Source organism: Octodon degus, unplaced genomic scaffold (assembly GCF_000260255.1).
Source record: "Octodon degus isolate 3935 unplaced genomic scaffold, OctDeg1.0 scaffold00148, whole genome shotgun sequence".
Taxonomy (NCBI): domain Eukaryota; kingdom Metazoa; phylum Chordata; class Mammalia; order Rodentia; family Octodontidae; genus Octodon; species Octodon degus.
The window spans coordinates 5,503,620-5,530,949 of NW_004524724.1; the positions used below are offsets into that span (position 1 = coordinate 5,503,620).

At 45.0% G+C, this 27,330-nt stretch overlaps 1 protein-coding gene across 15 annotated transcripts in view; it reads left to right on the forward strand.

Annotated features, from left to right (window-relative positions):
* Window positions 1-27,330, forward strand: part of Ncald (neurocalcin delta) — a 432,618-nt gene that overhangs the window by 271,732 nt on the left and 133,556 nt on the right. The window contains exon 5 of one of the 15 annotated variants that reach the window (XM_023702319.1): window positions 25,536-25,675. The exons of the other annotated variants lie outside the window; for them this stretch is intronic. The gene's annotated coding sequence lies outside the window, so the exon portion shown is untranslated. The remainder of the gene's footprint in view (window positions 1-25,535; window positions 25,676-27,330) is intronic. 15 annotated transcript variants of the gene reach the window in all.

The following is a 27,330-nucleotide window of genomic DNA, read 5'->3' on the forward strand; positions in this document are numbered from 1 at the left end:
AAAATAAATAAATAAAAATAATATGGTAAAAGCAGAATTAGAAGACTAACTAATTAGATATTTATACAGCCAAATGTGCGAAGTCCTAACATGGTCACGTTTTCTTGGGGACTGTACTCTTAGAGAGACTTGTTTCACATATTAAAACCTTGCATGGTTTTACCTGGAAAGTTTAACACTTATTTAGTGGTCTGGCCTTGTTTTAAAAGATCCATCCATGGGACACTTACTGCTTTGTAAGCCCTCAGGTCAGTCATGTGGCCATCAGCAAGCAGTAGTAGCCTTTTGATGACGCATGGAAATGTAAATGGGGTGCATAGATTGAGGTCAGTTCTGGTTTGTATGATTCTGAGGACAGCAGAGAGAGGCAGTAGAGCTTATGTGCCTTTGGGAGATAATCTTTGACATTTTAGTGTAAGTTATTATAACAGTATATTGGTGTGCTATTACAATAATATCTATGGTTTAACCAGAGCTTTTGAAAATGGAAAGAATATGTTCTGTCGTTGTAAAGCTAAGAAATAGTGTTGCAAAATCATCTTAACCATCCATGAGTAAGTCTTCTAAGGTGGCATTTACCACTGTGCTCCAGCACCCAGGGAGACCCAAGACTGCGCACATTTACTGGACTTACATGACATCATTAAAGAAATTATTTTTAATGTTCTTACTGCTATGATTTACTTGATTTAAAGGCCTCTAGTCTCACAGAGTTACGTGCAGTTTGAAGAAAGCTAGTATTATTTGTGAAGTAGAGCTTCCTGCAGGTCATTGTCACAATCAGGGATATTTGGGGATTCCCATTCTCCTTCCTATAATGCTTTGGGACCACTTCACTAGGGCTTTCAAACTCTGTGAGAAGGGCCAGCTTTATTGTTAAGTTTCCAATTGGGCACAAGGCAGCACAGGTGCTCTTGGCAGGGGCTATGCTTAGATCCTGCCACATAAATTGAGGCACAGAACTTCATGGCACCAAATCACCCTGCCCCACACACCTAGAGCCACAGTGACCTGGCTGTGCTCAGTGTCTGAAGCAGGATTTGGGACGATCACTAGCTGTTGTCTGCTGATCCTGGCCTGGTCCTTTGCCCTGGGCAGTGAGCTCTTTGAGGACAGGTCCATTTTGGCTTTTTTTCTTCTCTGTAACTCAGCATTTGGTGCTGCCTAGAACAGGAAGTGCACTTATCACATACAAGGGTGACCATGCTACAGGTACTGGCACCTGCCTGCATGTAGCACAGATCCCAGCATGACTGAGCCTCAGTACCAACAGGCTTCTCACACCTTGCCTACAACAGAGATTAGGAATGTGTGACACTTGCAGACGGATTTCCTTTATTTTTAAATATTATTTCTTTTAGAACGGGTCTCACTGTATAGTTGAGGGTAGACTTGATTCTCTATGTTTGCAGCCAAAGTTGGTCCTGAACTTGTGGTAGTCTTCCTGCCTCAGCCTCCTCAGTGCTGGGCATCCAGGCCACCATTTCCAGCAGGCTGACTTAAAGAAATAGATGCTATTTAGTTTAAGACCTACCAAAGATAAATAGCCCTCTCACTTTCTGCTTGCTTGAGTTTTACAAAAGGAAGATGACCTGATCAATAACTTAATTCTATTTTACTAGACAGCTGCAAAAGATCACTTGATTCAAGTTCACTAACATAAAATAGTTAAAAAGAAATCTGAAAATAATTAGCCTTTAAACAGCAGTATTGTCTAAGCAGAATATGTTTCTAGTGCAAGAAACCCCACTTCTTGACCAGGAATTGTGGTCCTTGGCTGTAATCCCAGCACTCATGAAGCTGAGGCAGGAGGATTGCTGGGAGTTCATGACCAGCCTGGGCTACATAGTGAGACCCTGTCTTAGAACAAAATAAAAGATCCACCCCCCAAAAAACCACATAAAGTCGTATTTAAAACCTTAATTAGTTTCATATTATGCCACCCAAAGAGATACATTAAAACTTTGAATGACCTAAAAGAACACTTATGAAAAATGCGAGTCATATAGCATTGGTTTAGCATTTATCACAGTCATTCCTACTGGGAAAAACACCTGAGGCAGGAGGACTACTGTGAAGTCTGGGCTAGAGGCTGAGCTGAAGCCCAGGCTAACCTCCATAGCAAAAGCCTGTATCAAGAACAACACCCCCAAAATAAATGAATAAATAAATAACATAACATAGTATAACATAAGATAGAAGAAAGACAAAATGTAAGATATTAGAAATAAATTACTTGACGGTGCTATTTGAGCATGCATTTCTAACTCTCAGTAGTTCCAGAGTCCCCCTGAGTGGTCAGAAGTTGTGGCTGAATGCTCATAGTTTTCATTGGATGTTTCATTATATTAAATGAACAGCCAAGAAAAATAAAGCCATTTACTATGTTTTTCCCACCCTTTTTAGCCACTTACTTTTCCATGGGATATTTGCTATTTCTGGGAAACATATGGCATCTGACCAGAACTATAATTAGTAACAGTTTGATGTTATAGGAATTCAAAATTGAGCATTTTCTAGCTTTATTAGATCAGTAGCTTTCTCTGAAATATAAGAGTAGCAAACAAACCCAACTGGGCATCGTGCTGGGGTCAGCTTCTTTTTGTCCTTTACTGCTGAGATCTTTGGCTGTCTTGATAGGAAATGTTTAAAGATTTGTAAGCGTTTAATTAGAGAACCTCACGCTTCTAAAAGGAGACTCACCATCAGGTTCTCCTGGCCAGGGGACGCAGGAGGACCACTTTGCTTGGTGTTGAAAGCCATTGGTGCTGCAGAGTCTGGTTATTGAAAGAATGTAGTTGACCCATTTTGGGTCACTAATGCAGTCACAGAGGACTAAAAATGCAAGCTTTCTTAGCAGCACGCAAACTTGTGTTTATTGTTTTGAGCAGTGGTGGCAGCAGCAGCAGCAATGAGCAGTATGTTTTGTTATAATGTTGCAAATCACTGCTTTGCTGGGAAAAGCAAGTCCTGCTTTCCAAAATTCAGTATCAGTCAAGAACTAAAGAAACCATGTTTAAAAGAAGACTATTTGTTTGAAGATGGAAAAGGAAGAGAGGGAGATGACAGGCAGCTGCTCACTTGGAGGGGAATTCAAAAGTGAGCTGCTCCCTGGCCACCAGTCCTTCCTATAAGGTTTCTTCCTGCCGTGGAGGCTTCTGGAATCTGACTCCCTGACTTGTTTTGCATTCTAACCTTGGATTTCTTCTGTTCATGTGACCTTTCCCTGTCCTTTGGCAGAGTTTAAGATCAGGTGGGGACCTTAATGACAGACTGTAGATTTAAGGATTAAGGGAAAGTTTGTGATCCGTGTGTTAGTTGTGCTACCTTGTCCTTCTCAGAGCTAGTTTCTTCACCTTTGTCCTCCTAATTGCTAAGAGTCTAGGGGCTGTTCCCTTTGAAACTGGCTGCAGGAATCAAAGTTGTTTATTAATTTTAATAAAGCTCTGTAAAGTCTTTTTTCCATAATTTTATAGAGAAACAAATAGCAGTGAGACAGTTTCAAATCAAATTGGTAGGACAGTTTCAATAATTAACAGATTGCATACTGTCTTCCTAGTGGTTATTTGTTGTACAAGATACAGTCATGATATCCTATTTACAAACACTATTAGAACAAATCCCTCTATTCATTGAATTGAGAGATTGTAACTATATATCTATTCCAACCATTTTGAATACATAGATACAAAATGGTCATTCATCTGTATCCCCTTTTTTTTGTTTAGTTCCATCATTTAAATATTATAGGTGTGTGAACTCAGCAAAATATTCCAAAATAGTCCAGTAGTCCATAATAGTATTGGGTCTCCTGCTTGACTGGCAGTGTCAGAAGTTGTTGACCTGAGTCCCCTACAGCTCAACATAACACCATGGCTTTACTTCTTATACTTCGTTTTTATACTTTTCTGCTGGATAGTTAAGACCAAGAATTGTAGCTTTTGTATCTGATGAGGTCAGTCAAATCCCCTCAGGATTTATCCTGAGATCCTGTACCTCAGATTGTAGATCCTTTGTCAGTGTCAGCCATGTGGATGAGTCACGGCCATTGCTTGACCCATGTGCTCTCTGTGAAAGCCTGAGAGAATGTTTTCTCTCCATGTGACTCTCCTTAGGCACAGTCTACATCATCAATCACTTTCCTCTTTGGCCCTATAATCTCCTTGATCAGAAAACTTGGGACACTACCGAGTTACATGACGTTACAGTACAAGTTCTCATATGTCCTGAGTCTTAATTGACCCTGGAAGGCTAGGGCAAAATGTTGGCTTTCCTTGAAGTCCTCCTTTTTCTCTAATTTTTGGTCTGCAAACTTTGCTTGTTAACCCTCCAGAAAAGAAGCTTATTGTTATTAACATATAACCTAGGCTGTAGAGCGTAACCTCACTATCTGTCTGAATATCAAACATCTTAGGCATAACATGGAACAGGTATTTTTCATCAAGTATTGATATGTTAAACGTTAGGTCCCTACAGATTATGACAAAAACATTTAAAAAATTGAAATATATTTAAAAAATAGGAATAAAGAATTATATATGTTTACACATAAGTCCAGAAATCTAACCATATACAACATTGTTGCAGGACAGTCCTGCTCTGTGAAGTCTTTGTCTTATCTTTTCCCTACCTCCAGGACCCTGTGCCTGCATTAGGATGTTCTGGTCACTATTTTCATTTTCCTTTCCAGCATTGCTTGTGTCCATTCCTGTGCTCAGTGTGATGGGTTTGGGTGTGCCCTGTAGGCTCAGCCTAGAACCAAAAGAAAATTAGGTTATAAAGAAGAAAAAGCGGTGAAGAATTTCTGCAGCTTGGAGGTTCTGTATGTTTCTATTTTCAGTGCTCGCAAGTATATTACTGTGGCCATTATCACCCCTGCAAGATGTGGGAATGTGCTGTCACACTGTGCAGTCCCTCAGAACCCAAAGTGGCATAATCCTGATTTCCTCCCAACCTTGAGGCAGTGTTTTCCACTAATAACGGAGCTCGTACTTCCCCATCCTTGGTACTTCACCTTGTGTGTCAGAGAACACGTTGCTGTCTGGGAGGATTCTTTCTGCATAGCCTTCCACACAGCCCTTCTTTCTTCTCCAAATTAGGATCACAACTGTGTGTCTGACAGACCTGGAAGTCCTCCCCTAGCTTCCCCCCTGCCTCCAGAGTCATCCAGGCTTGATCTCTTAAATCCCAGTCAGCACTGAGAAGAGCAAGAACCCACAGGGGCTAGGACCATCTTGCAGAAAACACCCATCCTTTCTTAGACCAAAAAGCTACAACTCTTGTTGCATAGGTCCTGCTTTACCTTGGTCTTAACCATCCAGTAGAAAAGTATGAAGACGAAATATAAGAAATAAAGCCATGCTGTTAAGTTAAGCTGTGGGGGACTCAGGTCAATAATTTCTGACATTGCCAGTTAAACAGAAGACCCAATGCTATAATGGGCTACTGGACTCTTTTAGAATATTTTGCTGAGTTTACACACCTATAATATTCAATAACAGAACTTAGGAAAAATGGGGTACACCGATGAATGTCCATTCTGTATCTGTGTATTCAAAGTGGTTGGGGTAGATATATAGTTGCATTGTCTTAATGAATAGAATGATGTGTTCTAATGGTGTTTGTAAATAGGATCACAAGTCCGCATCTTGTACAGCAATTAACCACTAAGAAGAATATATGCAGTGTATTATTTGTTGAAACTGTACTTCCGATTTGATTTGAAACTGTCTCATTGCTATCTGTTTATCAATAAAACTGTAGAAAAAAAATAAAGAGTAAACTAAAAGATAAAAAAAATAAAATAAATAAAAGAAAATTATAAAAAAATAAAATAAATAAAATAAAATAAAATAAAAAAGAAAACACCCATCTTTGAAGAGCCTCAGACAATTTAGAGACCAAAGAGTGACCACACCTCATTGTAAAAGCACTCAGGAAGAATCAGTTACCGCTAGAACAGAGGCCTTCAGTTGCACTGGGAGGGAGAGGTGTCCTGTTGGGGCGGTCATCCTGTGATTGATGTCTGTTCAATCCCAAAATGTGCCACCAGGCTTTAGGGACCTGAATCTGTGAGAGGATGGATTAATTCTTTGTCCTTCCAGGAAAAGGTTCTGAAGTGTGTGCATGTTTCCTTCTCAGTGCTGTCCCCTCCCTTTGCTTTGATTGTGCTTTGTTGTGTCCTAGAATCACTAATTAGTGATGGAACCACTTCCTTCTGTGGGCTTGCTAATTGGATGTTTTGAAAAATTGCTTCATGCTGGCTTAAATAATGAATAGAGAATTAGGCGGCTGAGAGGTGCTGGGAAAGATAGATCACAGTGGTCATAGAAATCCAGTAAAAATCCCCCGAGATAGGTGTTATCCCAGTAAGCAGTGGTGACAGCGTGCTGGGGTGGAGATGTTGGAGAAAAAGGGACAAAGCTGGCAAGAGAACCCACCCTGAGAAGATCATATGCACGTAGGGAATCCTATTTGGTGGCACATTAGCCCTCAGTAGCTGCTGCCCCTGTTGGGAAGGAGCTTCCCAAAAACAAAGGGCGAAGGGCCAGTACTACAGATAGCTAAATTAGGTGGAGGTACTACTGCAGGTAGTCAGACAGGGCTGAGCCCTTGTCACTGCAGGGGATGGGAACATGGAGACTGTGACTAGAGGCCCATCTGAAGTAAAGTCACAGTGGCCATATTCACATACTTCCCAAAGGGATAAACTGAAGCTTGATATTATAGCTATAAGCTCTTTGGATTTCTGTTATCTCCTTGGGGTTGGACCGTCCTCTCTCACTCTCCAAGACTAAAACTAAGACCACTAAAAACAAGACTATAGATTATTGACCAGGGCTAATGATGTGACCCATGTGCCCTTGCTGGTGCTGCATCAATATTACCTGAGCAACTATACTTGCAATCTTATTGGTTGGTCAGCATTTTGACCCACATCGTACTTCCCCCATGATTTTGTTCTAAAAACTTCCTTTGACAAGCAGACTCGTTGGCAACCCATGCAGAACCCCTCCTGTCTCTCAGGACCTATTTCTAATCCCGATTCCTTTTCTTCTACTCTTAACCTTGGTTGTTTCTTAGTATTCATTCTTTGACTTTAAAGAATACAAACTTGGCATATTTGACATCTACCATTTCCCCTGTCTCACCAGGACTTTAGAGTCCAAGTGACATCTGTGTCTGGACTCTGGAATTTGGAACGAACGACTTACCCTCTCTGAACAATGAAAAATCACAGTACTTGTGTCACAAGGCTGTGGTAAGGAAAGTAGACTCCAGTGGGTTAGTAGACCATGTCCTAACACCTAGTACACTCTCAGGACTGGAGAGCTGTTGTTTTGGTGTGGTTCTACTGTCCATTTGCAGGTAAGGCACGCAGGCTGGCACAGCTTGGGATTTAAGATACCTTGTCAGACAGCTGTCACTCCACAGTTCCTTCCTCTGCCCTCTCCTAGACAGTTTATTTTTTCCTCTTTCTGCCCATTATCACTTCTCCACTGAGCTAGAGGAGAGGAATTGGACAACTGGGTAAAAAAGCAGAGTTTCTGTGCTGGGGCTTTTGGTGGTCTGGTCAGAGCAGAATGCAGGAAGTGCTGAGGGAGCCCACAGGAGAGCAGCTGGCCAGATAACCCCTGTGTAGCCCATCACCCGGCCGCTGTTTGCCTGGCATTTACACATAGGTGACTTACAATTCCAGACTACATTTTCTCCTACATTAGAGTACAATCCTGCTTTTCAGTGGTGGCCTAGATTGTTGTCTCTTTACTCACTGCAAATTCCCAAGTGTCTATGGCCATCAACAGTGTCCTTGGGCTGCCGCTACCTGAAGTCTTGACTCAATCTACCCAGCCTGCCATCTCTCTGGCTTCATCTCATACTGATGTAGAGATGGTATAAGACCTCCAACTAGTCCAAATACAAAGGAAATAGTATGACTCTGAACCTGCTAAATATCCATACCTGTATATAGCACTCGTGTTCCTCAAATTCAAAGAGTGAGTTGTAAGGAACACTGGAAGTTAAGAGCAGGAAATATTTATTGGGGGCTGGGGAGATGGCTCAGTAGAATAAACACTTCCCTGGCAAGTGCAAGGGTCTGAGTTTGATCCCCAGTTCTGAAAAAAAAAAAAAAAAGGAAATATTTACTGTGGGAAAGATAACTTCTATCCAAGAGAAACAGAAGAGGGGCTAGAAAGTGGGTTGCCTGTGAGCCTGCTTCTTAAAGGAAGTTTTATAGAGCAAAACCAGGAGGTAGGTATGAAATCATGAGGTGGGACAAAACTATGATCAATCAAAAAGGTTCTGAGTATGAGGAAGGGAGAGGGGTTACAGCCTCTGCTGCTGCGCTACTCCTCCCTTTGCTTCTCGCTGTTTTGCTGTTTTTTGCTCCCATGAACTGCTACCTTCCACCATCTGCCTCTGTGCCTTGGAGCCACTGAGTATGGATCGAAACTGCCACAAACTATGAGCTGGATAAACCTTTGCTTCCTTAATTTTGAGTGTCGGGTATTTTGTCCCAACAATGAGAGAAAAGGAACTGAGACATACTCTATTAAATGTGGCTGCACAGAGTCAGGAAGGGAAGATGTGAGCTTTAGAAAGACTGTACAGCAGTCAAAAGACACTAGAAAGATTTGGGAGGAGGGGAATCTGGTGCTCACATCCCAGCTCTGTAACAGTTTCCTGGGTGACACTGGCCAGACAAGACCTCTCCAGGCTCTGGCCTCCAGACTGAAAGGAGGACCCGGGTGTTTCTAGGTGCAGATTTAATGGCAGTGCTGCCCTTGGTCATTTGATTTATCCACCCAGAGTGACATATCTACAGATTTCTGGTCCCTGGGGTGAAACTGTGAGTCCTCTCCTAGTGAATCATAGGGTAACAGCTGCTTTTGCACCCTCACTTTGGACTGAGCTCAGAGCTTTGCAGAGGAGGAGGACGAGGACAAAGAGGAGGAGGACGAGGACAAAGAGGAGGAGGAGGAGGAGGAGGAGGAGGAGGAGAAGGAGGAGAGCCAGGGCTGAGTTCACGTCTATCCCTCCCAGCACCAAGCCATCCCTGTCCACTAGTGCCTCCTTGGCCTTCAGTGCTTGAGCCCCAGCTCCATGATTTTTCGTATTACCACATCACATTCTATGTATGCTGTTTTTTTCACGATGTGTTTTTAGGAAGCCGCCCCTTCTTCCTAGTTTAACTCATAGTGTCCTGAGCAGTTTGAGCTATGGCCTCACAGGTTAGATGTACATCTACGCATCAGAGCCAGTGTGCTGCTCCGTGGGGAGGAGGGAAAAGCGGTTCTCAGTGACAGAACCCCATTCCCACGATGGTGGGGCTTCGTTTTGGCATGGAGTCAGGGGCAGAAGTGAGTTAGTCTTCTTTTTGAAGAAAGAGACAAAGAGCCCTGGAAGGAAAAAAGAGAACTATTTTGTTGGGTTAATAAACAGGAGAGCTGGAGAGCAAAGAGTGAACTGAGTGAGACAAAGTAGTTGCAGAAGAAGAGTGGCGGGGTGGGGAGTGCTGGGAGAAAGGCATTCACGCAAGGAAGCAGAGCGCTGCGTGTGTGGTGAGAGCCTTCCTGGGCGTGCTTGCCTTGCTTCCGCCTGGACTTTGGACTCTGTGTGTTCTGCAGGCATCCCTTACAAGCATGGAGGGCTGCGTGGATCACCTGATGCCCCCACCTGAGGGTCCAAGGACACGGACTCCTTCAGTGGGCTTCTGCTCCTAACTTGTGCTTTGAGCAGCTCAGACCCTGCCTGCACCAGCTTGGGCATGAAGGGTGCATTTAATGCCCTAGACACAGAGAATCAGAAGCAAGTCGAGATTCCTGTAGCATCGTCCCATGCTTAATTAAGGCAGGAGAAGTTCTTAGCCTCTGTCATAATGTATACCTGATTGCTTCAGGCCCACACCTTCTCACAGACCCAGGAGATTTAGAGAATAAGTACATTTTAAACAGTCTGATTCCAGGGGACAAAAATAATCTGTGTTCGAGAGCGTCTTCCCTGCACACAGAGGAGATGATGGCCTGCAGATGGCCGCAGCCTGCCGGGGGACGTGCTGGGGCCTGACCTGCCTCGCGCAGTGGCCTCTGCACAAGCTGATGAGCTAGGACAACACAGAATTTTGATGAAGGGAATGGGAGCCAAGCCAGCTGCATGGAGGCAATTGGGGAAAAGGTCTCACTTTGTTGGAGTTTTCCAGATTTTTCTATTTAAAAATACTGTGACCAGGAGGGAATGCTGATGTAGTTTCTATCCTTTTTAAGAGAGGACAGGATCTGAGAGGCTCCCTCTGAGGGAACAGAGCACCGCCCACACATCAGAGAGCACACACTGGGCCAGAAGACGAGACTCCTTGGCCTGGGGTGCCCGCCAAATGCTGCCACTGACCCCTTCCCTGGATGGACGATGCAGGAAACCTGAGGAGAACTGCACTCAAAGCTCACAAAGGCGCTCCCAGGCGCTGCTCTTCCAAAACCTCCACCAGGATATTTATAACAAGGCCTGGTCTCTCTCCAGGCCTCAGAGAACACTCATCTGAAATTACATTTTCAGGTTCATTTCTGCCAGATGTTCTTTAGATAAATTATGAACACTTCTACCTTTCTTTTTTCTTCTTTTGGTTACCACGCTGTCCCTTGAAGAGCCCTTTTCTTCCTCCCCTGTTTATTTTCTCCTCTCCATTTTGTCCTTGGATCCATTTAGAGACAGACCAAGGCCCAAATCTCATTTCTCCAGACAGGTCTCTCCTGCCTTCCTCAGAGCAGACTTCCTTCAGACTGTCCAAGGCCGTGTCAAAGCTTTGGCCAACACTGCAGAGCCCACAAACCTCTGAAGAGCCCGTAGGCGGCTGCTTCCAGGAGAGGCGGCCGTGTGCTGTGCAACCCGGAGGGAACAGAGACCAAGCTCGCTAACCCAGAACTGTTTCTGGAATAATTCAAGCAAATAACAACTTGAGTCATGGGCCAGAAAAAACTGATGCTGATATACATTTTTTATATGATTTTATTCCTGGTCACTTGCTTTATGTGAATGGAGTGACTGTTGCTGGTCTACACAGACCCCAGGCAAACTGTAACAGAACCCCTGCTGAGAAAGCAGAGACCAGGAAGGAACATTTTCTTCTTAGTGGTTGTTCTGTCCATCCTGCTAAATACTTATTTCTAGCATTGCTCTTTAGTTGGAAAAGTCACATTTCTATAGGTCGCAAGCAGCCTGGCTGTTCCATTTCAGAGGTGAGGAGAAGTGTTGGTTTGGTTCACGAAATGAGGGGAGGGGTGGGGCCACGCTGCAAAGACTACAATCCAATCCCACCCGCTCCTCTTGTGAATTAGCATTTTGCCTGTGCTGAGGACCTGGTGCATTCTCTGTTTTTAATTTCCTCAATTTTCAAGCTGTAGAATAACGTACTGTGGTGTCTGCTTCCTGGACACAGAGAACACAAGTAAATATTTGAGAAATTTGATACAGAGAGATTTGGTTTGAAGCTTGTAAAAAAGATGCATGAAATCAAGCCCCAAGAAAATACTGTACTTCCTCGCATCTGGTTTGTCATGATTTGACAGAATTATTCTTTGTAGCCCACTCCTGCATAATTTCATAACTGAGACATAATCGGAGAGATAGCGTGAACACCGCTGTGGGAACAGTGCGTAGCGTTTCGGTCCCTGCACGGACTCGATCTGCAAGGTCAGAGTCCTGTGCAGACTTCGGGTGCAGTCTCTCATTAGCACAGCATCATCTGAGCCCCATTACATGGCGGATAGCCTTTGAGCTGACTGAGCTAAGAGCCGGAATGGACACTCCGCTTTCCCTGGCATGCCTGGCTCCCCATAGCCCACACCACACGCCACATGCACCATGCATACCACACACATCGCATACTACGCACATGTACCCCTACACAATGCATACCACACATATCACATACTACACATATACCACAAACATACCACATACCACACACACCAAATTCATATCACATATACACATACCACATACCACACACACCAAATTCATATCACATATACACATACCACATACCACACACACCAGACACACCACAAGCACAATGCATGCCACACATATACCACACATACACCATACATACCATGCGTGCCGCACACACCACACACCATGCATAACATATGCATCACATACTACACACGTACACACACCACACATACCACACACACCATAAATACCATAGACCACACACATATGACACATACCACATACATCAGATACATATTACATACATACACATCACCACACATACCATACATATAATGCTGCACATACCACATATACCATGCATACCGCACACATCACATACTCCACACCCACATATCACATGCCACACATACCATGTATGCCATACACACCAGGCACATATTACACACACACACACACACACACACACACACACACACACACACACACGAAGACTTACCCTGGCAAGGTTCATATAGTTTCTTGAGGCCAACGAACTGGACAGGGAATCCTGGGAAGCCAGGTTGTCAGTTTGGGGAGAGGTCAGTGCAAGGTCACTGTGGGCTCATGCCCTTGCCTCTGGAACTCCTTGGCCACACAAAGCTAAAGTGGAGCCTGCTGACCCTACTAGGCCTAGGGCAGGGCCAGGCTCCAGAGGGAATGTAGTACTGATTCACAGATAGGCACCATGAGCAGATGCCTGGAGAGAAACTTTGGTGAAAGGGACCCCAACTGCACCTCCTAAAGGATGAGGAGAAGCATAATGCCAGAGGGTCCCCATGCAGCCGTGTTTATGGGGCCTTTGGAAGAGAGCTAGAAGTCTATGGTTTGAATGTAGAATGTGTCCCTGAGCCTCATGGAGCGGGAGGCTTAGTCCAGAGGCAGCAGTGCTAAAGGTGGGGCTTTCGGAAGCGCCTGGATCCGAGGGCTCTGACTTCATCAGTGGGTTGGCCCATCCAGACTAGTGCATAATCTGACGGCATTATGGGAAGGTCGCTGGGGCTTAGGAGATGGGACCTAGTGGAGGGGTATGGGTCCTTAGGAATGGGTCATGGGTCTGGTCCCTGCCTCTTCCTCTCTGGCTTCCTGTCCTCTCCTGTCCTCTCCTCTCCTGTCCTCTCCTGTCCTCTCCTCTCCTCTCCCCTCTTCTCCCCTCCCTTCCTCCTCCCCCTTCCTTCCCCTCCCCTCTCCTCTCTTTCCTCACCACCATGAGGTGAGCTTCTTTCCTCCACCACACCTCTCTACCATGATATTTCTTTCTTCCCTCAGACCCACAGCAATGGAACCAGCAGACTGTGGACAGAAACCTCTGAACATGTGAGGCAGAATAAACCTTATAGCCTTTTAAGTTGCTATTGTCAGACATTTTGTCACAGAGAAGGAAAGCTGCCTAACACAGAACCTACTTTTGACCAAAGAAAAACCAGGCATGGTAGGAGACACTTGGAAACCCAGCACTAGGAAGGCTGAGGCAGAAGGATTGCTGTGAGTTCAAGCAATCCTGGCAAGTTCACCATGCCAGCCTGGGTGACATGGTGAGCCTGTCGGAAAACAACAACAACAAAATACCCCCAAAACTCAGAATGTACTTGAGTTTTGCTTTAAAAACTGTGCAAACCAAAACAGAAATTACAGCACAGATGAGTGTGAGGGTGTGAAAGGGCTTCCACTCCCATGTGTAACTGACTCAGTCTAAATAAATGAGGACAGAATCCCGAGGCATAGACCCCATTACTGAGTGAACTAACCGTGAACTGCCAAGGGTGCATCCAGTTATCCAAAGCGGAGCAGGTTGTGCCTACTCACACCTCATCATTTGCAGAGAGCTGGCAGGAAAGCTGCATGAGAGCGTCAAGATAAATATTAATCAAATACCAACAGCGTGGCAACGATCCCTTCAGTCAGTGGAAACCCTGTCCCAAGATTAATTTCACCCAGACAAAATAGTCTAAAATGAAATTCTTCTTCCAGTAAAGTTATCCCACAGAAACACAAAAGTTAAAAATGCAAAAAGAATTTAAGTTCAAAATCAAAATCCCCTATGTCTGTGAATTAAAGATCTAAAGGAATCACAGTTCTAATCATCAATGTGAAATTAGAAATGTCTTCAGATATTTCTAAGAAGTTACTTGTCTTTTTTTCAGCAGATATTTCTTGAACTTCTCCCCTGTGCCAGGCACTTGGGATATGACAGCAAACAAGACATGCCAAAAAAAATGCGCTTATGGATTTTATATTTGAGGAACAATATAGATAAGTAAAATAGATACTATTTTAAGTAGTGTTTGTTACTAAGGATGGAGTAACAGAAGGGAAATGGATGGTCGGGGCAGCATGGGGTTGTAGACTGAGAGGCCAGGGCCACTTCCACTGAGAAGGTGACTTTGGACAAAGGACCAGGCAGTTGTCTGAGGAGGCCATGCTAGGCAGGGAGACCCAAGATGGAGGCCTCAGCATGGCTGCAGCAGAGACAGGGGTGGAGGGACTGACAGGTGGTGGTAAGAGTAGAAAGAGGTCATGTTATGTAGGGCTCTTTTTGTCTGTTTTATGTTGTGGGGAGACTGAGCCCAGGGCCTCTGGTATGCTACTTGACTGGAATGTACCCTGGGGCCAGTGTAGGATAGTTGACAGCAGAGACTGTGACCTTCATTCTACCTTCAATAGGTGCTATTGAGAGGTATTGAGCAGATGAGTGAGGTAAGTGCCACTACTACTAATACTGTGGGGGGAGGGGAGACAGAGACAGAGAGACAGGGGCAGGGACAGAGACAGAGACTAAGAGAGAGAGACTGAGAGAGAGACAGACCAGAGGCCTCACCCACAATAGACACTCTGCCTCCCCTAAACACATGTAGAGTCCATGTAAGTGTTCATGCCTCCTCAAGTCAGTTAGACTTACAGAAGTGAGGAAAGGCTGGAACTGGACCTGCTAGTCCTTGCCCCTGGAGCCCTGACTGGAGGAAGCACGGCTTCTGTCCAGGACCGTGGCCCAGTGGGCAGGGAGGCTAAGAGTCTCTATGATGGTTTATATCTAGATGTCCCCTAAGTCATTCAGAGGCAGCCCCTTTCGGAGGTGATTGGCTAGCTGACTTGTGTTAGGAGGTGGGGTCTGGTAGGAAGAGATCGGTCACTGTGGGTGTGGCCTGGGAGGGCCACCTCACTCCTGGCTCCTCCCGTGCTCTCAGCCTCCTGTCTGCTGTGCTGTGAGCAGCTCTTCTCTCCCAGGCCCTTCTGCCAAGCTGTCCTGCCTCACAGCCCACCAACCATGCTAGGACTGCAATCTGTCCAAACCATAAACCAAAGCAAACTTGTCCTTCTTTAAGTGATGAGTGTGGGGTATTTTGTCCCAGCGACAAGAAAGCTTGTGATTGAGACAGTCTCCCTCTGTGACTCTTTTTTAACACAAAGTCAGAAGAGAAGGTCTTTGATTTCCACACTCCAATAAACAGAGACCCAATAAACAAAACAGGAAGGGAGGGGAGCCCAAACTATTTTATTTGTTTGATTTTTTTGTTATAAATTAGGGAACAATGATAAAATTTCATTGATTAAAATGGTATTAAGTACAAGTGAGTGGTGACGCATGCCTGTAATTCTGGCACTCAGGAGGCAGAAACTTCTCCAAGATCATGTGACTACTGAGTGGTAGACTGGGGTGTGAACCCAAGCAGCTGCTTCTTGAGTTCATACCTTCAGCCTCCCCGCTGTACAGGCTGTGCACTGCGCTGCAAGTTCGAGGCCAGCCTGGGCTACAAGGTGAGTTCAAGGCCATCCTGAACTGCATAGTGAAACCCTGAGTCAAAAAGACCAATAAATAAGTAAATAAATAACTTTTCATTGTGCAAAATCTCTCTTACTCTTTTATTTGACTTTTATTAGTTTATGTTTTTAGTATGTAATGGTTATATTCACCATAGGGAATTGGCACGTGTACAGAACACATCTCTCCCCCCTTATTTCGCCTGCATCCAGTTCATTTATTGCACTTAGAAAACCTTATAAAGTTAATTATCACATAGATTGAAAGCCAGGCTAATGGGTCAAAAACATGTAAAATATTTAAGATCATTTTACTGTCAAGGTACACTTTTAGCTACATTTTCTGTGCTGGATTATAATACCTTTTTATCTCTTTTTTCATATTATCTTTCAGTTCACATTTTATTTTATTCTGGAAAATCAAGGGTTCTCTCCCCTGGTCCCTCCTTTTCTTCCATGGCCATCAAGTTGGTGTTTTTCCACAGAGGAGCCATCATTAATCCCACCCACCCTGCCCTGGGCAGCATCGCTACCCCATTCCAGCACCCAGATGCCCAGTGGTTCCTACCACTCATTTTTTGTTGGCTCTTGACCTCAGTGAATGGCGCCATTTCCCATGCTGTGTAGCCTCTTGGAAAAAACCTAGAGTTCAAAGTTCCTTCTGCAGGTGACACGCAAGGTGTAACTAAAAAAATGGGGTACATGCTTAAATTTTAAAATCACATTACACATTGCCATGAATCCCTCTTAAAATCTTTCCCCTCACTTCCAACACCCTTATCCCATCCTTCTCGACACTTTCTGAAGTCCTACAAGTTTTCTTTGAGTCTGCCTCGATGTCCTGAATTGGTTCCAGACATTTATTTCCTTTCCGTGTCATTTTGACTTTGGGGACGAGTCAGAAGTTGCACAGTGCTAGACCCAGCAGGCGGGATGGAGGAGGACACACTGAAACGCTTTTGTTTGACAGAATTGCCATGAACTGTTGACCAGTGAGGTTGATCAAAATAGAGTGAGCATTTACATTTTTAAAATGTATTATAGCAAAAGACACATTGTCGTGAACTAACTAGCTTGCCTGCCTGCCTACCTGCCTTCCTTCCTTCTTTCCTTCCTTCTTTCTTTCTTTCCTTCCTTCCTTCCCTCCTTCCTTCTTTCCCTTTGTCCTTCCTTCTCTCCCCTCCTCCCCTCTTACCCTCCCCAAGGAACATGCTTCTAAGATGTTCCGAAAGAAAGGGAAGGGGGATCCAATCCAAGCTTTCCAAAAATTGAAAGCCAATCTTTGGTAGAGGCCAGGCTGACACTGGGTAGAAAACCACGCCTTGTGCTGCAGGACTGGTGTCCAAACAGAGTGCCTAGGCCTGGTGGCCACAGATGCAGCTCAAGGCTGATAGCAGTCATTGTCACAAATCACAGATACACTCCAGTCTTCATTCCATGTGTCCCACCAGACAGATAAAGGGAGAGGAGTAGACTCCAGTGTGCGGCTCAGAGTTGGTGCCTGTCGAGAGAAGGACACGGGCGGGGTGCAGGAGCAGCCCGGTGCCTGCTTGCGGATGAGAAGCCAGCACCTGCGTGGCCACCGCAGGGATGTCCACACCTGCCCTGGGTTTACACCTTCGAGCAGGGGAGGTGACAGGACAGAAGCTCTTGCCTCGTCTCAAAGGAGTGGGTAGAAGGGTGAGCAGGGTGTGGTGTGGGGAAGTGCGAGCAGGTGTGGGATGCTGTCGGTGCTTTTCTGAAGTCATAAACTGCCAGAGAAGGCTGGGAAGCATCTTCTTTCCACCATGGGTAGAGACTCTGACGAGCCGGGAGAGGGCCAGGGACCCGCCCCGTGCTTCCCCAAAGGCTGGGCCACCATCTCTTGCTCCTGTTGGGAAAAACTCAAGTCAGACAAACTGCTAAGTGATGACAGCCAGTGAGCTCTGCATACAGCTCGGGTACTTAAAATTTTTAGTACACATGCTGCCAAAGCGAGCACTGTCATTTAAACTAACTTAATCAAAATTGTGTTCCTTATGCTTTATGCTAATTGAAGCCAATCACTCATTTATACTTGCTTGTCATTTAAATTTTTTACTTTTAAATAAAGCATGGTAAGGTAAAGCATATGCTAAATATTTTTAAACTTTGTCCCAGGCTTAGGAAGGTCAGGCTTAGGAAAGGCCTCACAAGTCAGAATGAAGTAAATTTGGTTTGTTTGGAGTTGGCTCCCCAGTGACAGGCCCTGTGCCTCTGGCTCCGCAGGCCTGATGTGCTTCAAGGAAACCCACTCCGCTGCGGAATGCTACCATTCCTGAAGCCACTGCTAGCTGCAGAGGTGCTTCAATTCATGCAGCAATCACGGTCCCGAAAACCTGTGTCCACGTCCAATTTTTATCATCTGGCTTAGCACCCCGTGAATTTATACCATAGTAATAGCTGTAAAACATTGTTTCTCACTGATTTTAATTCACAGTAGTATCTAGTAGTTTGGCCAGATGTGAGCATTAAAAACGTGCAGAAGAACACTTGGTGCCCCAGGATGTGACGGCCGTGTTCACTGTGGGCAATCTGGAGGCGGGTCCCTTTGCAAAGTCAAGGAATTCTTTCTGTTATAACAATTGGGACAGCGCTACCATAAGGCCATAAAAGGCTGCAAACCCTCCAAGAGTGAGAGCTGTACCTTCTGTCTACACAGCTCTGTCCAGGGAAACAAAAACTAAAGTGGAACAGAACAGCATCCATGGTGCTGAGCCGAGACCCGAGTCCACCCACGGTGGCCACAGTGCCCCCAGTCGGTGAACACTGATGTCCTTGTGTGCCTGCCTGGCTAATGGGGTCAGAGAGTTGCACAGATCATGCATGTCAAATGCAGAAGGGCAGAGAACGCTAGAAATCGGGTGCTTGCTCACCCCAGGTCCTCAGCAGAGCACCACTGAATGATTCATTGCCATGGAAGCCATTTGTTCTTTTATACTGAAATTGCCATGTTTGCCTTGCAGTAGAGCACTGGTACACTTTGAGTCTTTCTCTCTATCTATCTATCTATCTATCTATCTATCTATCTATCTATCTATGATGTTAAAGTACTTTGCTTTGCTTGGGCTGCGTCATCCTGGGCTTCCAGGTGCCCATTGTTCCCTCTGCTCCCTGAGTCCCTGTGTTCAGCCCAGCTTTAGCATTCTCCTATATATTTTGCCCCAGTGGATAGAGGGACCCTGGGCCCAGGCCCAGCCAGTCGGAGCCAGATGCATGCTAGCCAGAAGTTGGCAGGCCTTTAATGGGCTCCACAGGAAGCTTTCCCTGGGGCCGGAAGATGGTGTCTCTTCCCACTCATCCTGCCAAGAGCTCGTGCCCAGAGGATCAGAGTCCCCTCTGTGCACTTCGCCTTGCCGCTACCACAGGTGTGGTGACGCAGAGCACAGCCAGGTACTACATTCCAGCGCTTGTATTTTTCACCTACATCACAACAATAATTTCCTGACAGGTATTCCTGCTTCTGATCTGCCCTACACCTGCTTCCTACAAGAATTAGAATATCCGAATGGCTCGCAGTTGCCTGTACTCTAAATTTGGATCACCTATGATCTGAGTCTGGCTTCCCTGCCCAGCCTCTTCCCATCGTTTTTCCACGACTAGAAGCTCTTGGAAGAGAGCACAGCCACGCCTTGTCCACCACTTTGCCACTGTTCTTCTTTCTGTCAGCGAGGCCAGCTCCCTCCACCTGCCTGACCTCATTAGCGTGCTCAGCTTGAGGACTCGCCCGGTGTCTTCTCCAGCTGCTCTCCCCTCCCTGCACCCTGACCAGGAGGCCCGGAGCTGTGTATCCAGTCTTGTGCTCACTGCTAAGCCAGCGCTGCTTCACCATGGCTCACGTGTAGGACGTGCCCACCTTTCCTGCTGCACTGGCACAGCGCTGTGATGCTGCCCTCTGACCTCTAGTGCCTACCAGTGCTTGCTCTTTGTCAGTTTTCATTAGGATTTATCATCTAAGATGATCTATTGTCACAAATTCCTACATGAGCAGCTAGGTGTTCAATCTTAGTCTGCCACCTTATATCGGTCTGTTTGCTGTTGCTATGACAAAATACATGAAACTGTGATTTAAAAAAAGTTTACTTAGCTCTCAGTTTTAAAGGCTAAATGCCCAAGTTTGGGCTGTCCGTGTAGTGAAGGCCTGATGGTAGGTGACAACTCCAGGGGAAGAGCACATCCAGGAACAGTGACAGGTGAGAGGGCAGCCTGTGGACCCAGTGCCAGGCCTGCTTTTCCTGTAATAACACCTGCTGGCAGGAAGCAGCTTGCATAATTGTATCTGGCCCTCCCGGGAGCAGGGCCAAAGTGACCCACTCACCTGCTGGAGGCCTCATCTTCTACATCTTCCAGGACACTGAGGCGCAGGCTTCTGGCAGGGCCTTGAGGAAATGCTCAGCCTTACCTAAGCCAGAGCCACCACAGCATATGATTTTTTAAACAGCTGTTTGATCAAAACATGTTGTCCAAACTGGAAAAGAAGGAAGTTGCCAGGAAGAAGCTTGTGGAAGAGAAAAAAGGGAAGAAAGCTGCTGGTCTCAAGAAGCCTGTGAAGAATCCTTTGTGGAAAAATCCTGCAGCTCCCAAGAAAGCAGCAAAAAAGAAACCTGCTGAAGAGGAGAACCTGCTGCATAAACTCTCAAAATCTCTATCCCATACAAGTACCGTAAATTTGGACAGCTTATTTGAATAAAGACCTGGTCAAAGAGGCAATAAGAAAAAAAAAAAAAAAAAAAAACGTTAATTCCAGGATAATAACTATGCCATGCCTGCATTTGGGCATAAGGCCCGTAAATATCTTTTTCATAGAGACTGGAAAAACTATATATTTACTTAGCAGAAAAATACAGCTTTGAATTTAAGAAAGCTAGTCAAAGATTGTTGGTCTCATACTTGATTGAAGCGTCAAGAGAAAGAAAGTGAAACCAGAGAAATTAGAAAATGGGGAGGTGAAATCCGGGCTATGGTGGGGAGGTGGTGAGGGAGCAAGTGGGAGAGAAAGTACAAGGGCAGTGTGGGGGAGGGTGCTTTCTGGCCCGTGCACTCCAGGCCTGCAAGGGTCCCCGCAGGTGCTATTGGCTGTCTTCAGTTTCAAGGTGCTTAACTGTTCAAGACAGAATCAGAAGCTGAGTGAGGTGGGCATCACCGTGAGGACCACTTGGCCTGGCAGAGGAGGTGACTTGGATCTAGGACAGCTCTCCTCGCTGCTCTCAGCCACTAAGCGCTTCCCGTCTAGGTCCTCGGAGTGACTCTGGGCAGCACCTGATGCTGCTACTGCACTGCAAGAGCTTGGGTGACTTCCCTGGCACTAGGAAGGCATTCGGCGTTCTGGGTAAACACCAAGTGGAACAGCAATGTTCATTTCCTTAATATTCTATCTTTCCCTGGTTTTATGGGGCTCAAGCTGGTTGTTGGGCCAAAGCAGATGTTAGGACTCTGATTTATAATCCTCAAAGCAGCAGTTGTTCCTAAACGTCCCATCAGCTTCCTGTGTCTCCCGTAGGTCAGCCAGCCCTCTCCCGTGGCTTTGATGTGGAAGGGCTTGTGTTTCAAATGGGCTTTCATTTTCTCCACTTCACAGTGTTTGTGGAAGGAAGGCTCTAGGAGCCGGGCTGGTGGGGAGGACTTGCCTGGGGCTTCAGACAGCTGGCTGCTGACGGTCAGACCAGAGAGGAGGCTGGAAGGCGGCTGCTCACCGACACTCCCTCCCTTCACCCTGACTTTGCTGAGAGTCTGCACAGAATAGATAGTCAGCTGCATTCAGTCAAAAGGAGAGAGTCTAGCCATTCCTTGTTTCTTCTTGTGGGGAGCAGGAAGCCTCTGTTCACTGTCTCTCTGGATTGCCCTAGCTTTGTGGAGTGTTATTAACACCAGGAAGAAATACATGCTAATCTACCCAAATCACATTTCCACATAAAACCATCAGATTTTAGTGCTGGGATGTTTTGATCTGTCTTTTAGACTCTTGCCACCATAAATGTCATATTGATGGTTTCTCATCTCTCCCCATTTTCTCTTGCATATTTCATTTCCAAATGTCTTTCCATCCCAGTGAACTTAGGCCCCAGTGAGAAATGCTAATATATCTGCTACCCAGGCCTACAGAAGGATTCCTGGGGGTGTGGTCTTAGAATTTTATTTTAAACACTTGTTTAGCACATAAATACATGTCTGGTGCCATTGGAAGTGCGTTACAGATGTAAATTTATCTCAAGCTTGTAAACCCCTTTGAGGTAGATGCTCATATCATCTTCTTTTGTGTAGAAGGAAATTGAGGCAGAGAGCACTGAAGTGACAGCAAGTGATGCAGTCAGGGTTGGGCGCAGGCATTTCAGAATGATGTTCTTCTTATCTACTACATTGTATTCTCAAGCAGCTTATTTTGTATCGTCCACACAATCTATAAGTTCAAAAATATATGTAGAAATCTAAATTTTCTGACTTTTAGAAAATGCTGGGCTGGGGAGATAGCTCCATGGCATAAGCAAGTTGGCAAGTGCAAGGTCCTAAGTTTGATCCCTAGTACCAAAACAAAACAAAACAAGGAACATGGAAGTACCAAATATCACCAGGCTCACATTTCAAATTCACCAGCTGGGGCTTTGCCAGATAGCTCAGTTGTTTACAATGCTGCTTGGGTAAATGCAGGCAGGCACACGGGACCGTGGTTTGATTCCCAGCTCCAGAAGCTGTACCAGACCTGCCCTTAAGGCAGCCTGAAGTAGCCAAAAAAAAAAAAAAAAAAAAAAAAAAACCCCTCCTTCTCAAATTCACCAGCAATCAGCTATATTGACAAGGAACCTACATTCCGTGGGTTCAGACCCGACCCCTACATACCACGGGATCGACTCAATTTCCTGAGCAGCCCCGCCTCTTCCTGATGTGTGTTGATGTTGCTGCAGGATAGCAAGGACTGTCTCCAAAATGTGTTCCTTGGCCTTCTAGACACCAGATCCGCTCCTGTCACCCCATAGCTGGGTTTCTGCTAGGTCATATCTAGTAGTTAATTTGGCTCAAAGATAAAATCTCAGTGGGAATGAGTCACTTGCTCTGGCCTAGGACCACCAATCCTTCTTGCTGTGGTATCTTTCTATCTAAGAAGCTGATCCTGTGAAACCAAAACTGGAGTATAGGATGAACTAAAGTTTCCTTCAGGTGTGAAAGGCAAGATTTAAAAGCTAAGACCAACCTGGACAAGAGCCTCAGGACATTATAGAGGCCACAAATTCAGAGCTGGCTGCAAAAGGCTTAGAAAGTGAAAGGCACATACACAATACATTGTATCACGGGCTGGGGAGATGGCTCAGTGGAATATGTACTTCCCTGGCAAGCGCAAGGGTCTGAGTTCAATCCCCAGTTCTGGAAAAACAAACAAACAAACAAACAAACAAACAAACAAAAAACAATAACAACAACAAAAAACCAATACAGTGTATCAGAGGAAGGACTGCAGTCAGCTAGATGTGACTTTTCTGGGATCACTGACTAACATCTCCTGAGAACCTGCTTCCTTATCTATTATAGCTTGGGTGCTAAATTTCACCAAGAGCCCCTTATGCTGAAGCCATGCTCAGTTACCTGTGGTGCTGTTGGGAACTAGTGAAACCTTTAGAGACGAGGCTTGGATAGGGGGAGTGGGGTCATGCGGGGGTGCTGTGGCCCAGACCCTGCCCATCTCCCCCTTGGCTTCCTAGCTGCTATGGAGGAGCAGCTTTGCTCCTCCACACCCTCCCCGGGATGATGGTCCTCCCCACAGGCTCCAAACCACTACAACCACGAACCAAACTGAATCCTTCCTGCTTTAAGTTGATTGTCTTGGATAGCTTGTGGTAGCACAGAGAGCTGATTACCACATTCTCTACCTGTCTCGGTCTGTTCAGGCTGTGAGAACAAAATACCTTAGACCAGGGAATTCACAAACAATGGAAATCCATTGTCCATGTGGTCCTGGAGGTCAGGAAGTTTGAGACCAAGGTGCTGACAAAGCTGGTGTCTGGTGAGGGCCCATTCCTCCCTAGATGGTGACTTCTTGCTCAGCATCTTAGCCAGCCTTCTTGCAGAAGGGTCCAGAGCAGTCCCTTTGACTCCTGTGTCAGGGTGCTAATCCTACTTATGAGGTTAGAGCCCTTATAACAAGTATTTTCCAGAAGTACCCACTGTTCAATACCATCAGAATAGTGCATGAATTTTGAAGGGACACATTCAGACGATAGCACCATACACTGAAGTCAGTGCCTAGCTTTTCTGAATCATTGCAGGGATTCAATGAGATGACATGTGCTAAGTGCTTTCCATGGTACTGGAGCGACCAGCACCCAGGAGGCTCCAAGTGGCCCCCAAAATACTAGAAGGTGGTTTACAGTTTGCCTACATGTAGGAGGAACGTAGGGTGTGGTGGAGCTCACTTGGTCCTCTGGGGCCAATGCAGTCCAGGGTGTGGTTATTCATAACCTTAACATTGTTTGGCCATCATTTGTTTTTACTTTTAATGTATTTATTTTTTAAAAGTAAATGTGGCAAATGAGAAAGGTAGGTAGACTGTGGATATGGTGCTAAAGGTTTTTATGACACTGGTCTTTTTAAAATTTAGTTAGAATAAAGGGCAGGCCAGATAGCTCAGCAGATTAAAGTGCCTGCTTAGGCAGACACAGGGGTCAGAGGTTAGATCCCCCGCCTGCTGTGCCAGCCCTGCCCCTGGGGCACCCTGAGACTGTGATTGAGACTGGGGGTGGTGGTGTGCACCTGTAATCCAGCACTTGGGAGGGTGAAAACAGGAGAATCACTATAAGTCTGAGCTGTGTAGCAAGACTGTATAAACCCTGCACTAAATACAAAAATAAAATAAAAGTTAGTTAGAATAACGTACACTTTCCTCTCTCCTTACTCCTTGAAATATTATGTGAACAATGATTTTATAAGATTCCTACAACTTCAAATAATCTCAGATTTTGGATTTTGTTGTTCCTTTTTTTCCCTCTTCTTCTCTCATTCCTTTCCTCACAGCATTTCATGGATTTGTCTTAGCATCTAGTCCAGCATTTCCTAAAACATAAGTTAAGGAATTTTAATCTCACAAGATTCAGCGTAAATAAAAGACTTTTGTGACCAAATAAATGTGGGAAATGCTTTCTATTTTAGTTCCAGTTTTGAGATTTACCATGCATGTTGTTATAGATGCAAGGCTTTGAATTGCCTTAAGTAAAAAATAAAAATAAACGACAAGGAGTATTAATCCAGTGTTTTTCACTTGTGCTTTGCCGTGGAGCATTTCCCTTCTCCAGTAAACTCTATTAACACCCTGCTGGATCTTCTTGGAGAAGTGTTCTCTAGGTCTGCTCATTAAATGATGTACTAACCTTGGAACTGGGGTGATTATTATTACTGCTGCTTTCATTATAGGTGTCATATTTTATATTTATAGATGTATTTAACTCCCAAAGATACAACTGAACAATGAAAACTAGAAGAGCCTGTTTTCTTACCTGCGGCTCACACATATTTGAAGATACAAGGGTATGACTTAAGGCAGCTCATTCATGTTGTTCTAAGTCTTTCAAAATTTTATCATCCATTTTATAATGGCTCAAGACAGCTATTTTGTTTGTTTTGTTCTGTGAAGACACATAAGAACTCTCCAATGAGCCAAGTGTCCTAAGTGGTCTTGCGTTCAGGGAAAACATTAACCTAACAGGAGTTCTTTAGAATAAGTATGTAGCATTTTTTTCCCTCTCTCACGGGCTGTGTCTGTCTCTTCCCTTTTCTGTTTGCAGGAAATAGAATCTGCTAAGAGAGCTGTGGGATCTGCAAGCTGTGGGCTCAGCCAGGCACCTGGGGGTCCTAGATGTGTGGAAGCAGCAGTCCTGGAAGTGCCTTCCCTCTGGCTCTGTGCCATCCAAAAAGTACTTGTGGGGTGGGTGGTACTGGAGAAGACAGGTGTCCAGATTAGTGCAGACCAGGCTCTGACCCAGGGCTTGTGACCTTCCTTTGGCATTTGTGGAAGCCCAGGACATCCATGAAGCAGCAGGAGAGCTTTCTGGGTAACACTCAGCAGAAATAGATGTGGGCTCATGCTGAGTGTGGGCTCTCTTCAGAGGTGACAAGGGAATGGCTTGTCAGATGTGAGAAAGGCTCCTCATCAATAGTCTTTGAGAAAAAGTCTTTTCAATCAGCAGTACTGAATGCGGAAGGACTTCCTGAATGGCACAATCAATTAGAGAGCCATAAAAAGGCCTGTGTCTTCAACAAGTACGCACTGTCCCCGCTCAAGCCTGGCCTCTTGTACAGCTCTTCCTTTCAAGTTCAATCAATGACAGTCATAGCAGCAAAGGCAAACACTGACACTGCTTGTCCCTGCTCACCTATAATTCTATTCCAGTGAGGTAGGTTTATGACAAGAATGATTCTTTCCATCCCAGTTGGCTAATTTTAGAAAGATCAGAACACAGGAGCTTTCCTTTCCTGCATGACTGCTGCCAGGCAAATTACTACCATCACTGAGTTGTAATAATTGAATTTTACTTTTGTGCTTCTGATCTCCCCTTTTACAAAATGGATAGAGAAATGAAGTTCTTTTGCAGAATGACATAATGAATAATCAACCAAAAATTTATTATGGGGAACTTTATAAATTAAGAGTTCCATATTCATGCAAAGTATCCACATACAATTTTTACTTCATAAAAAATAAGGTTTTGCTGGGGCTACGGCTCAGTGGCACAGCACCTGCCTGGCAGAGATGAGGTTGCGAGTTTGAGTCCGGGTATAATAAAAATAAGTAAATAAATAAAGCATTACCAATTCTCAGCTTTCCTTGAATTAGATTCTGAATTCTGCTCATGTGTTATAAAATTCATAAAAGTAATATTATAGAAGAGCATTTTTCTAGGCTGGATTTTACCTTTCTCTTTTCTTTGTTACCAAGAGATACATGTAGAAGTTCAAAGTGAATATCACAGACTTTGTTTCTTAAAACAGAAAAGTGGGAAGCAGATTGAGTCAGAGATGCTGTAACTTTCAAGAGCAAAAGCAATTACATATTAAAAATCGTAGTTGGTTTCAGTATGACTCCTTTCCTTTAGGTATCTTCCCCAGAATTTAGAGGCATCGTGTTGCAGTGACACGTGTATGCCCGTGTTTATAGCAGCAGGCGCAACTCGTACTCACTGAGTCTTGGAGGCAGCCTGTGTGTCCACTGACAGGTGACTGGGTGAAGAAAATGTGGCACTTACACATGATGGAGTACTACTCTCTCAGAAAGAGGGAGAAACTTGAGTCATTTGTAGGAAAATGGATGCAGTAGGTATTCCAAGTGCCCAGACTGTGCTTTTCTCAAGTATGTGTTGCTCCTTTGTGGCTGAATTATTTCATGGCATCTAAACCATGTCATCTTCCCTCACACCTCTTAAATTGGAACCTGTGGCTTCCCTGCCACTCCTGGAACAAGAATCGCTCCACTGTTAGCTGCTTTGCCTGTGGTGCTTTCTTAGTTAGAACAAGCCCTCGTGGTGCTAACAGGTTTTCAAATGACTGCCCTCCCTGCAAGAGCCACACTCTGTCTTGTTTGAC